The sequence below is a fragment of the Geotrypetes seraphini genome, chromosome 5, assembly GCF_902459505.1.
Source record: "Geotrypetes seraphini chromosome 5, aGeoSer1.1, whole genome shotgun sequence".
NCBI lineage: Eukaryota > Metazoa > Chordata > Amphibia > Gymnophiona > Dermophiidae > Geotrypetes > Geotrypetes seraphini.
Genome location: NC_047088.1, coordinates 212,574,036 through 212,587,307, shown reverse-complemented (window position 1 = coordinate 212,587,307; position 13,272 = coordinate 212,574,036). Strand labels below are relative to the sequence as shown.

At 42.0% G+C, this 13,272-nt stretch overlaps 1 long non-coding RNA gene across 1 annotated transcript in view; it reads left to right on the top strand.

The window, feature by feature from the left end:
• Nucleotides 1-12,757: 12,757 nt before the first annotated feature.
• Nucleotides 12,758-13,272, top strand: part of LOC117360837 — a 46,809-nt gene continuing 46,294 nt past the window's right edge. The window contains exon 1 of the long non-coding RNA XR_004539533.1: nucleotides 12,758-12,981. This is a non-coding gene — a long non-coding RNA (uncharacterized LOC117360837). The remainder of the gene's footprint in view (nucleotides 12,982-13,272) is intronic.

Sequence of the window (13,272 nt, the reverse complement as noted above, 5' to 3'; positions counted from 1 at the left end):
GGCGCCGAATTCTCTTCCCCGCGGGGCTGACCATCTCTCACCGCCCGACATCAATTCTAACGTCGGAGAGGACGTTCTGGGCCAGCCAGGCAGCGATTGGCTGGCCCAGAATGTCCTCTCTGATGTCAGAATTGATGCGGGCGGCGAGAGTTGGTCGGCTCCATAGGGAAAAGCAGGGAGAACTCGGCGCCGGCCTGTTCCCGATGGCGGCGGTGGCACTCAAGTGGCTAAAGAGCCGCAGTTTGCCGGCCTAGGGAAAACACTGGAGGGTGGCCAGCTGTGCACCCCCTTGGGGCGCCCCCCACCGCCACCTTGGTATGCCACTGTCTGTACCTCACTCCCTCTCTAGGACCAAAAATTTTCCATTCTTCCATTCCTGTGTACACAACCATCTCTTTCCCTCCCTTCCTCTCTCCCAAGTCCATGCCTTCTGTGTCCTAAAACGCATTCCCTCCCCCACCTCAGCACCTCTTTCCTTCCCTTCCTCTCTCCCAAGTTCATGCCTTTTGTGTCCAAAAATGCACTCCCTCCCCCCTTTTGTGTTCCGCGTTTGCCTCCTAGCCCTCATCTTAGCAACTTTCTCAGCCAAATACAACTCGAGCCGCGAGGCTCGTCTTCTGCTCCTACCTGCCCTGCCACGCACACATAGCTGACCAGAAGTCTTCCCCGATGTCAGCGCTGACGTCGGAGTGAGGGCTTAAGCAAAGACTGCCCTCCGACATCAGCGCTGACATCGGGAAAGACTTCCGGTCAGCTATGTGTGCATGGCAGGGCAGGTAGGAGCAGAAGACGAGCCTTGCGGCTCAAGTTATATTTAACCCCGCAGGTGCCCTGTCTTCCCTTTCAGCTCTCTCCTGTGCACACCCTTGGGGCATGCACCCAGAGCGGACCGCCCCCCCCCCCCCCCCCGCACCTCACTAGGTAAGCCACTGGGGATGGGTAGCCAGTGCAGTTGCCTGGTTTAGGCTATAATCGATTCATATTTTCTCAGGTTAGAGATTAATCTAACAGCGGTGTTTTGGATGAGTTGCATTTTGTGGATTAGAGTGGTGTTGATTCCCATGTAGATGGAGTTGCAGTAGTCCAGTTGTGGTAGTATCATCAGTTGTACAATTAAGGCGAAGTGGTGTGGGTGAAAGTATGGTCTGATTAATCTTAGTTGTCTCAAGGTGTAAAGGGATTTCTTTCAGAGGCTGGAGATTTGTGGTTCCATGGTAAGTGTGGAGTTTCCATGGTAAGTGTGGAGTCCAGTATGCAACCTAGGATTATGGAGGATTCTTCTACAGGGAAGGTCTGGGTTCTATGTATAGGAAGGTCTGGGTTCTATGTATATGAAAGAGACATGGTTTTCTTTTAGCATTAACTGAATCTGTAATAATCTGGCTTCTGTACCTTTCCAATAGGTTTATTGATGATCTAGTGCCCATTGCTGTGTTTGTGATGCACAGTTTTTCTAAGTAGGTGCTTGTTACATGACTTGTGGAAGTTACTGCTATTTTGGTATGATAGAATGGCTCTAAAAGCCCCAATTGATATTTATAGTGTTTTGTATTACTTCACAGTATGTCTGGTACTGGATTTTGGATTTAGATCAGATCTTTCACAAGTACGAAAATTCTTCGAAAGACCACAATTCCAGCTCATAGTTCAATCCCTTATACTAGGCCTAATGGACTACTGCAACATCCTCTACCTCCCCTACTCTGCAACAATGACTAAACAACTACAAACAATCCAAAATACAGCACTGAGACTCATCTACTCACTGAAGAAACATGACCATATTACAGAAGCATACATCGACTCACACTGGCTACCAATTCAAGAAAGAATACTATTTAAATTCTACTGCATGCTATTTAAATCGTTAAACGGAGACAGCCCAATCTACCTAAACAACCGCCTCTACCAAACTACATCACCCAGACATAGAAAAACACACCCCCTTTTCACACACCCTCCAATCAAAGAAGTCAAACGGAAAAAACTGTATGATGGACTACTAGCAACACAAACAGCAAAACTGGATAACCAAATCTCCAACCTACTGATAACCAACCCCGAATACAAGATCTTCAGAAAAGAAATAAAAACTATACTCTTCAAGAAATCACTGAATCACTCTTAACATATCAATTACCTTCCATCCTCCTGCCTTCACCCCGCCCCACAGATACTACCAGTTCTTCTCAATTTCTCTTGAATTCACTAATGATCTACTGTATCCTACCATTTATATCTCTTTTTGTAATCCGCCTTCTCAACTTCTCTTGAATTTATCAATGTTGTATTGAATTTACCAATATTGTAACCCACCATTTATAACTCTTTTGTAATCCGCCTTGAACTGCAAGGTAATGGCGGAATAGAAATCTCTAATGTAATGTAATGTAATGTAATGTAATAGCTCAAGACAAGTTACATTCAGGTACTGTCTGTAGCTATTTCCCTGTCCCTGTAGAGCTTACAATATAAGACCCCCCCTTTAAATCAAGTTACATTGGGGGTTTTATCACCAGGCTCTGTGGTAAAAACTCTGACACTCATAGGAATTCTATGGGTATCAGAGCTTTTACCACAGTGCCCGGTGATAAAAAAAAAAAACCCCCACAAAATCCCTAATATAGCTTAATAACAGGGGGGCCTAAGTTTTGTACCTAAGTCAATGGAGGGTTAAGTGACTTGTCCAAGATTTCAGGGAGCAGCAATGGCTTCCCCAGTTCTCAGCCTGCAGTTCTATTAGGTACTGCTAATACAGATAATACAATATCTATATAATCTAATCTTTGGTAATTCAACTTCTTACTAAAGTCTAGCTGAGCTGGAGCCTGATAGCTCTTTGGCAACCTACCCAAAACATGGATAGGTAATTTATTTTATGGTTGCCAGAAACCTCAAGTTTTCTGTTACAGTGCTGCTGTTTCCATGGCCAACAGGAAGATGCTGGACTGGGGAGCTAAGGCTGATTGAGAGCCAAGTGTTAAAGTACCTGCATATATTTCCAGAATACTGCAAATATATTTCTGTTTTAATATGTTGCATTGTTTTGATTTTCTTGGTATATAATTCCCTGAAGTGTATTACAGTGTGCATAATGCCATCAGTAACAGAAGAACTGGAGGAGGCAGGCGGTAGACAGTAAAGGAGACCTTTCATGCTGTGTTCAAAAGTGCCCCTATTGTGTTCCCCCCTCACCTCCCCCCCCCCAGGGTCCTCCTTCCGAGCACATCTCAACCAGAAAATCATACAAGAATTAGGCAAACCAGGTATAGCAAAAAACAAAATACAAAGATTCAACTGTTCAGCAAGAGGCTCCGTGCCAATGGGGTCATTGTTGTCCAAAAGGGTTCCCAGGTTTGTTGAAAAACCCTGCCTTGGAGAGAAGCAAAGTCCAACACATCCCTCCGTTCCCACATCAATAAGGTAATCATCCGACATCGCCAAAGAGAGTAGTCAGGAGCAGTATCTTCAAGCCAGTTCAGCAAAATACATTTCAGGGCCATCCAAGACAGTCCATTTTAGGAAAGCTGCCGCTCCCCGCACACAAGGGAAATAGTGAGGAACAGTTCCAAACAATAGTAAAGGGGAGTGACGAATGTTAATTTTCCAAATGCGCTCCACAAAAACAAAAATAGCATTCCAAAAAGTTTGGACAGCAGGGCAAGTCCAAAACATGGGACCCAAGCCCGCTTCCGGAGCTTTTTGCTGCAGCTATAAAATGGCTGGTTTTCTTTTTTTTTTTTTTGTATTAAAGGCCATAAAAAAACTCCTGCAGAAGCACTTACCACCACCTGTTAGTAGGCAGTAAAGGCTCAGGTGGTAATCCTGTGCTAACCAGATAACCTCCCCCCATAAATAGAAACATATTTAGTGTGTGGATTAGCACACACTAAATTGAGGGAAGGGGTAAAACGCGGACCTCACGGCCCTGACGGACCTCGCAGATCTAAAACCGCACGTCCTTAAAAATATGAGGTCCGTGTCCGTGCCACTTGTAGTTTCTGTCTCTTACAGACCTCTATGACATTTTAGCTCTGATGGATCTGTCTCAGCATAGGGAGGGAAAAGTATTAGGATCCATCAGCGCTAAAATGTCATAGAGGTCTGTCAGAGCCAGAGACTAGTGCTGGCGCGCCTCTAAAACGAATCCTTTAAACCGGTTTCCTAAAATCTGAGGTCCGCGCCACTTTTAGTCTCTAGCTCTGACAGACCTCTATGACATTTTAGCGCTGACGGATCCTAATACTTTTCCCTCCCTATGCTAAGACAGATCCGTCAGCGCTAAAATGTCATAGAGGTCTGTAAAAGACAGAAACTACAAGCGGCACAGAGACGGACCTCAGATTTATAAGGACGTGCGGTTTTAGATCCGCGAGGTCCGTCAGGTCCGCGTTTTACCCCTTCCCCTTAAATTGACACTTTCTGCAGGACACCTGAGCATGTCATGTCATACACCATTTTAAGTTGTGTTGGGCGTGCCTTACCCCCTGTTTTACTAAGGTGCGCTATGTGTTTTAGCGCACGTTTAGCGCACGCTAACTGCTAACGTGTCCATAGACTAACATGCACACATTAGCATTTAGCGCGTGGTTAGCACGCGCTAAAACACATTAGTGCACCATAGAAAAAGGAGCCCTTAGTGCCTAACGCAGTTTAGTACCGTGTTTCCCCGAAAATAAGACCTATCCTGAAAATAAGCCCTAGCATCATTTTCAGGATAGATCTTAATATAAGCCTTACCCCATAAGCCCTATTCCCGGGATTCGCCGGCAATTCTTCAACCTGGCCCTTTCCCCCATCCCCATCATGCAGTTGAAGGTAGGGCTCGCTCGCAGTCGGCAGGGAGGGAAGGATGGAGGGTCAGCAGGGGTTCAGCTGTGAGGTGGGGGCGGGGGGGTGCTCAAGGGTTTTGTTGCACAAGGGATGGGAGGGAGGGAAGGATGGATAGAAGATGGGAAAGGGTTCTGCTGCATAAGGGATGGGAGGGAGGGAAGGATAGAAGCTGGGCAAACTTCTGCTGCACAGGGGATGGGAGGGAGGGGAGGAAAGATGCTGCACATGTGGGGGAGAGAAAGGAAAGAGGAAGAATTGGGGTGAGAGAGAGGGAGAGATGATCATGTGCATATCCCAAAAATAAGACCTAGTGCTTTTTTAGAGGCCCCAAATGGATATAAGACACAGTCTTATTTTCAGGGAAACAGTAAAAAAGGTCCCTTATTTAATTTTTTTTAAAATAAGAGAAATCTATGGCCATGCTGAATCTAATAGAAACATAGAAAGAGCTCTTGCTTTATCCCTGCTGAACAAACTTTGAAATTCCTGGGAGTGAGCAAGCAGGAGACAAAGAGGGAAAGGGAGCTCTTATCATACGTCTGCCATTTGTAAATCCCTTTCTTAAATGGGATTCTAGGCAGTTGCTACACCTTGCCCAGATGATGGAAGAAGGGGCATATAAAGAATTTGTCAAGGCCAGGGTCAGGAACAGCTATGAAATTGGAAGGGCCATGCAAGCTAGCATCAGACTGTCCACTCACTCCAATAATGTGTAGACTACACCAGATGATGAAGTCCAAACTTAAATTTTACTGTCTCTTAGTTAATGAAAGAAGCAGCTCTCTTAAACAGTTTCAACTTATATACACAAGATATCCTTTTCTCCTCTCCTTCCAAAAAGGGTGTTATAAGAATAAAACTCAGAATTTCAAAAACAGCACAGTACATATCAGATGTCAACATGTTCATTCCGATGCAATAATTCTTTACAAAAAATACCTTTGCTGTGGAAACCTGACGCCAGTAGCCTTGTTCTCTGTGCATAGTTCTTAATAATTACTCCCCTATGCCAAAGATGTAGGTTCCAGTAGGGATAGAATATGAGCTACGTGGATGGTACTGCTGCCCAACCTGAGACTTCCTCTTTCTTTTCATGAAGCTCCACGGGGTGTGGGGTCATTGATGGTAGCTCTGGCATTTGTTTTGGTTTTTTTTTTTAGTTCAATAATTTTATTGAATATTATAAGAATTATAAACAGAAAGCAGCTCAAACACATAGAATCATAATAAAAATCATGTATCAAATATTCGTATCTACAATCGTTTGAATAAAACTAGATTAATGAAAAGGATCCAGAGTATCTGGAACTGCTTAGAAAAGGAACAGAAGAAGACAGAGAAATAGGAGGGATAAGAGAAAGAGAGAGAAAGAAAAAGGAAGAGAGAGAGAAAGAGAAATAGAGAGAGGCATTTGTAATTTTGTTCTGGAAGTGTTCTGCTAGTAGGGTGGCTGGGGGAGTATTGTTCGTGGTCACGTAGGGTTTTGTGTTAATAGCCATTGTGCAGAGCAATGTTGTATTGTCAGAAATTGTTTGCTTAATAATGAGAAGGGAATCAGAGCATCATTACTATATAGTTGCTGTACATACCAAATGCCGGCTTTTTGCCATTTTTTCCAACACATAAATTTACCTTTATGCTTAATTTTCGGATTGTTTCAGGCTCGCTCCTGGCCTGATTGTAATCGTGTGTGGGGGGGGGTTGCGGCTCGCCGGGGCAGGAGGGCTTAGGCTCCCTCCGGCCATGATGTTGAAGGGGGGTCGCGGCTCGACAGGGTAGGAGAGCTTGGGCTCCTCCTGCCCAGATCATTGTGTGTGTGGCGAGGTTATGCATCGTGGCAGGAGAGATTGGATATCTCCGCTGCCGCGATGCGATCACCCCTCTACCCGAACTGCCATAAACCGTAGCAGGAGAGATTGGGCATCTCTCCTGCCGCAGGTCGCAGCAGTTCAGGTAGAGGGGTAATCGCATCACGGCAGGGGAGATGAGCCATCTCTCCTGCTGCGATGGTTGCGGTGGGGGGGGTAGGTTGCCGGGCCGCTGAGCTGATCGCTCCAGCCGAGATCAGCTCAGTGAGCCCTTTTCGGCACTTATACCTGTTTTGACTTGGTCTAAGTCAAAACGTATAAGTGCCGACTAGGATACCTACCTAAAGTTTTGGTTATACCTGCTGTACGCCTAGGTCTAGGTTGGCCCACCTCCTGCCCTTTCCCCTAGACTAAAAATTCCTCTTTTCGCTCTATGCGTTTAGAGGCAGGGGAAAGGCCTAAGCTGGTTTTAGATATATCTAAAACCAGCTTTGGTTATGGGTACTTGGACGATCAGGCTTTTTGATCGTCCAAGTACCCATTTAGGCCACTTTTTAGATTTTTTTTATTATTATTATGAGTCCCTTAGTGTTTTGTTGTTCCAAATGAAATCAGAAAGTTTTTTTGTAAGAAATTGACAGAAAGACTTATTACAAAGAGAAGGTAGCATAGATAAAATATAAGTAATGTGGGAAGCAAGAGTCATTTTTATGGAAGATATTCTACCCCACCATGACAAATATAGGGGGGATCATTTGGTAATAATCTGATTTACTAAATTCTTAATTTTTGAGGTATTTAGTTCAATAATATGTGATGAATCTTTAAGTATGAGAATGCCTAAATGCCTATAGATAACCATTTAAATTTGAAGTGGGATAGTTCAGAGAAACTTATGAGATTATTTAGTGGAAAAATTAATGATTTCTTTCAATTAACAGAATAGCATGATAAAGAGGAATATTTTATAACCAATTTAATGAAAACTGGTAGAGAGTGAAGTGGATTGCGTATAAAAAGGAGAACATCATCCACATAGGCCTCAAGCTTTACTTGTCTGGAACCAAATTGAATGCCCTGATCTTGTTTACATTGATGTATCGAGGATAGAAAGGATTCTAGAGCTAAATTAAATAAAAGTGGTGAGAGGGGGCAGCCTTGACGGGTTCCTCTGCCAAGATGGAACTTTTTATTAAGGGAATTGTTAACTAGGATTTTTGGAAAGGGTTGACAATATAGAGTTTTAATCCAGTTTATAAAATAATCTCTAAAATTATACCATTTCAGAACCCGCAGCAGAAATGGCCATTCTACGCAATCGAAAGCTTTCTCAACATCGATGGCAAATACTACTATGGGCTCCGAGATGTCCTTGGCTATATTGTTGATGTAATGGAATAATTTCATAGTTTCTCCTATATTTATCTGTTTTTAATTAAGCCAACCTGATCTTTAGAAATTAATGAGCCAATTGTTACATTTTGCCAGTTTGATAGGATTTTTTCCATAATGTTGTAATCTAAATTTAGTAATGATATGGGTCTATAATTTTTAACAAGGGTGGAGTCTCTGTCAGGGTTTGAGAAAACAATTATGGTAGCTTCATCAAAATTATTTTGTTTTTCAGGACATTTATGGATATAACTGTAATAGTACAAGAGGTGGAGAGCTAGTAAAGTATTAAAATTTTTTTGAAAAATTCACTGGTAATGCTATCTGGTCCAAGGGCTTTATTGTTAGCTAGTCTAGATATGGCAGACAAAATTTCAGGAATTGAAATAGGTAAATCTAATTCTTGTTTAAATTTGTCTTTGGGAGTAAGATATTATCTAAGTAGGAAATAATATCAGACTCAGATGAGTTAGATTCAGAATGATAGAGATTACAATGAAATTTTTCAAATTGAGCTGAGATTAAATCTGGGTTTGTCAGAGTTTGTCCTGTATTACTTTGTATAGACCTAATAGTGAATTTCTTTTTTTTTCTTTTTTCTTTAAGATATTTAGCAAGAGATTTCCCCATTAAATTATCCCCCATATAATGGCCAGAGGCATGAACAAAGAGATCTTGCCTGGCTTTATATAAAATGAGAGAATTATATTTGTATTTGAGTTTCAAAATCTGATAATATGTTGCAGAATGTTGGGAGGGGTCAGCCATATGTTGTAGTTCTAATGTTTAATAGAGCGTTCTAATGCTTTCTCTTTTTGATGATTTCTCCTCATAAAGCAGCTTTATATGCTTCCCATATTATGAAGGGGCAACTTCCTTATCTGCAGAGTTAATTTGAAAAAATTCAGTTGTGAAGTCTTTAATTTTAGTAGTAATTTCTTCATCTGTTAAAATGTGATTATTCAGTCTCCAAGAATAATCCAAGATTTGGAAGAAGAGATAACGCAGAAGTATAAGGATTTGAAGGCATAATTTGTGAGTGCTGTTGGGTGAATAATAGAATTAGTCAATATTGGAGTTAATTTGGAAGACATATGAAAGAAATCTATTCATGAATAAGTGTTATGTGGGGTGAAAAGTAAGAATATTATTTTCCTTTCAGGTGCATCAGTCTCCATGGATCTATATGTGAGAAGTTATTAATGATTGTGAACTTCGAGATGTGTCTTGGATTTTGAGGAAGGAAGATTTATCTAAGAAGAGATTTCGGGTCTGGTTAGGTCTGGTTAAAGTCGCCTCCAATGATTCATGGAATATTCATATAGTCTAATAGCAAGGTCTGAAGCTCTCTAAAAAAAAAAAAACCTCTGGATGATCAAATACTGGACCATATATATTCAGAAGAATATATTCAGTGAAGTGCAACACAATATGAACTAAACACCATCTTCCCTCTGCATCAGTTTTATGTGAAATGATAGAAATTGACATAATAGAGGTGGGGGTTGTTTTTGTTTTTTTTTAAATTTCAATAAGCTTTATTGTTTTCAGTAAAAAGACAAGAAAAAACATTGAATATCAAAACATGTCACAACAGAGCATCAGGTTAAAGAATTTTGATATTGTACACATACATATTGGAACTCATAAGGAGCTTTGCAGCTGTGTTTTGTAACCATCTACCGGTGTTAATGTAAATGAGATATACATAGTCAAAATCATGAGAACATACCAAGGTTATGTAACAGAAACAGTGGAGAAGTAAGTTAGTAAAGGAGACCAAATACGATGGTAACTTTAGAATACATTACGTCTTTAAACATTAATTTTTTCATATTTAGCGAGTAAGCAAAAAGAGTTCCACCATATATTATATTCTACATTGGCCAAATTTTTCCAATTGTAAAGAACATTCTGAAGCGCTAATGCAGTTAAAATATGAAAGAGCTGAGCTTCAGGATAACTGCATAGTTGGGAGGATCCATAATCACCAAGAAGTATTAGGGAAAAATCAATATCAGTGTTGAGAAATGTGTGCTCATAAGTGAACACCCCCCTCCCCCAAACCACACACACCTAGAGGGGCATAGTAAAAAACAAACAAACGTCTAAGTCCCCTTTTGGCCTAAGGCCTTAAATGCTGAAAGTAGCAGCAGGGAAAATGTCCATTCTCAAAAAAAAAAAGTCCAAAATAAGGTTTTTTTTGAGAATGGCCTACCACTATGTTCAGCAGTTTAAACACCAAAATCACCACTACATCTAAACTTACAACACATTATCGACCCAAAAAATAGCCTAAGTCCCAAACGCCCAAAACAAGACCTTTTAAGCGAAGGAGGGGCCAGTCCTTCACCTAAAAACTGGATTCTGTAGCCGGCGTCTGTGAAAAACAACACCGGTTACAGAATCCACCCCCCCCCCCCACACCGCCCGCAACGATTGCAGCAGGGAAGATGGCTCATCTCCCCTGCTGCGATCACTCCCATCCCTGAGCTGCTGTGACTCGCAGCAGGATAGTTGCCCAATCTCTCCTGCCGTGGTTTGTGGCAGTTCGGGGAGAGGGGTGATCACGATCGCAGCAGGAGAGATGCCCAATCTCTCTTGAAACGATCACGATCCCCCACCCCCGAACCAATACCAGCAGGAGGGAGCCCAACCCCTCCTGCCGAGACGCGATCCTCCCACCCCCGAAACAATACCGGCTACTTCTCTATTCTTATTTTGTTGTCTTATCATATACATATATTCTTTTACATTTCTTTCTGATGTCACCAAGTTTGTCCCTCTTGTTGAATGCGACCTCTTGTTTTTGATTGGGTCTGTCTATTTACTTCTCAGAAGTTCCAGGCAGCTCTCTGACTGCTGATAATTGGATAAAGGGCAGCTGTGACTCTTTGCCCCTTTCTTCCTTTGCAGATTGATTGGTTGGTAGGAGGAGCATAGTGTCCCATGTTCCTTCTCTTTGGACTGGATCAGCGGGTGGGCAGGGCCTTCCGGAACTCTTCTGAGTATTTATGGACACTCGATTTCACTCTAGTATGAGCCGCACTGGAGAGGAGCAGCGTTTGATTTAACTTTTGGTGGGAGACGTCCCTGAATTTGCCCCTGATGAAGGACACGAAACAGGGCTCTATAGGGCGATCAGTTGGCACTCCCGAACAACAGACCTTCTTATCAGATGGACTTTGGCGGCTTTTGAGATAAGTTCTTGTAGATGGCAGTTTAAGTTTATTGGCCAAATGTGATTTCCTGCTTTCATGAGGCTCATCAAATAGTGATTTTTGCACTTTTTTGTGCAGTTTGAAATTCTGGAACGATGTGATTTTGCATTTGACACTTTGGGCACTTTATTATCATTATTATCAATTTTTGCACTTCTGAATTTATATTATATTTATTATATTTTTATATATTTATTATTAAAAAAAAAAGCTTATTAAGCTAGAGGATGGCTTTATATGATGTTTGTGGATAACCTTGCATGCACTTTAGGGTGCTTTATGCTTGACTAGCCCTGGTGAACTTCAGACTTTCTGTTAAGTTCCCATGAACTGATTGCTATCCTCTACTATTTATTAAATCTTTAGAATCTATTGGTGTATTTACCTAACATTAATTAAGCAGTGCAAATATGAAAGTCCCGTAGGTTCAAGACAGTTCTAATAATTGAGTGTAGGTCTCTTTTTTTCCAGTTCAGGTATGATTCAACCATCCTTTTCCCCTAATTTAAAGGGAACTAGGCTTTACTATACCTGCTATATGGTAGCTGGTCGGGGATTTTTAGGCCAGCTTTGTAGTAAATAAGTAGCAATGGGGATAAGACTTGGTGGAAGAGAAAGAAAACCAGAAATTATACAAAGCATGAAACTGTAATTGTGAGTTCTTGCATCAGCCGCAAAGCTGTAAAAGTCTCTAGGAAAGTGAAGGAAAGCACAGATTAATTCACACTTGACTGGGGAAGAGTCCACTCTTTCGTCCTTTCTTGGGCAGAAAGTCCTATGTTTCCAGTATCTAAAGGGTGAAAATGCTGTGAAAAATCTACAATAATAACTCAAATATGTTACTAGAAAGGATTACTGAAGTACAAAAGTCTCACTAGGAGAAACATTTGTTCTGAAGAATCTTTGATGTTGTTTCAAGTATACCTAGTGCTTTCTACACGTTTTGGCTAATTAAAAAGCCCATACAGCTCTGGTTAAAATCTGTTCAAAATTTTAGAGCACCTGTTATGACAGAATGCCCACAGACTTGAGAGTTTGGAGCCAAGACACCTGCTACCTTATGTCTCACAGTATGTTCAGTTTTATACTTGCAGCAAAAAAAAAAAAAAGAAAAAGAAAAAGAAAAAAGTGAATACTTTTTGATATATAAAATTTTTAAAATTTTTCTGTTTGAATCATTTTGGTGTGTTGTTGAACATGAGTTAGGTATAGAGTGTGATATGCAGGCTATGCCAGCTAGGGTTGATCCTAGCCCTAAGCCAGGGGCTGGAACATATGACCCTCTGTCTCAGCAGTTTAAACCTCAAGGTGGTTCTTTTCCTGACATTTTTTCCCATTCCACCAGAGGGAGCCGGGGAGTAGAATTACAGGCTTCCCCTCCCCCTCTCCTGCCCAAGGCTTCCAACCGGAAATGTGTTCCAGCTGGGGAGATTGGGCGGGGCTGTAAACTCCTGAACCTAAAGTCTGAGCAGTTAGTAAGGGAGAGGGAGGGTTGTAGGAGAGGAAACCAGTCCCAGGAACAGTTCCCTCTGGCTAGCTCAGGACTAAGAGCTCTGCAGAACCCCGAATGGCCGGAAGGCATGGAGCTTGGAGAAGCCGATGCAGTGCTGTCTCCCAGTTGCTCTGAGGATCCCCAGGATATGGAATTGGGGGTGGAACCAGTCCTGGAAGGACAACCGATGGACATAACCGTTGCCAAAGCAGTGCCCGGTCGACCTAACTAAGAGGTACAGCTATTTCAGTGAACTTTGGGATACTGAATTGTTTTGAATCTTTCTGGCTTTGTGTTTGTTTGGCCAGTGTGGTGGGGGGAATTTTTGCCCCACGTTTGAGGTGGGATTGCGGGCTCTTTAATGTGGCATATACCAGCACGTGGAGCACACCACCTGGCCAGCCTTACTACCGGCTGACATAGTGCAGTGTTGAGACACTGTTCCGCTTGGGACATATTTTGTGTTCTAAGAAAAGCAAAAAGACTGTTTGTATTTTTTCTGCGTAGTGCAGCCAAGGACTTTAAA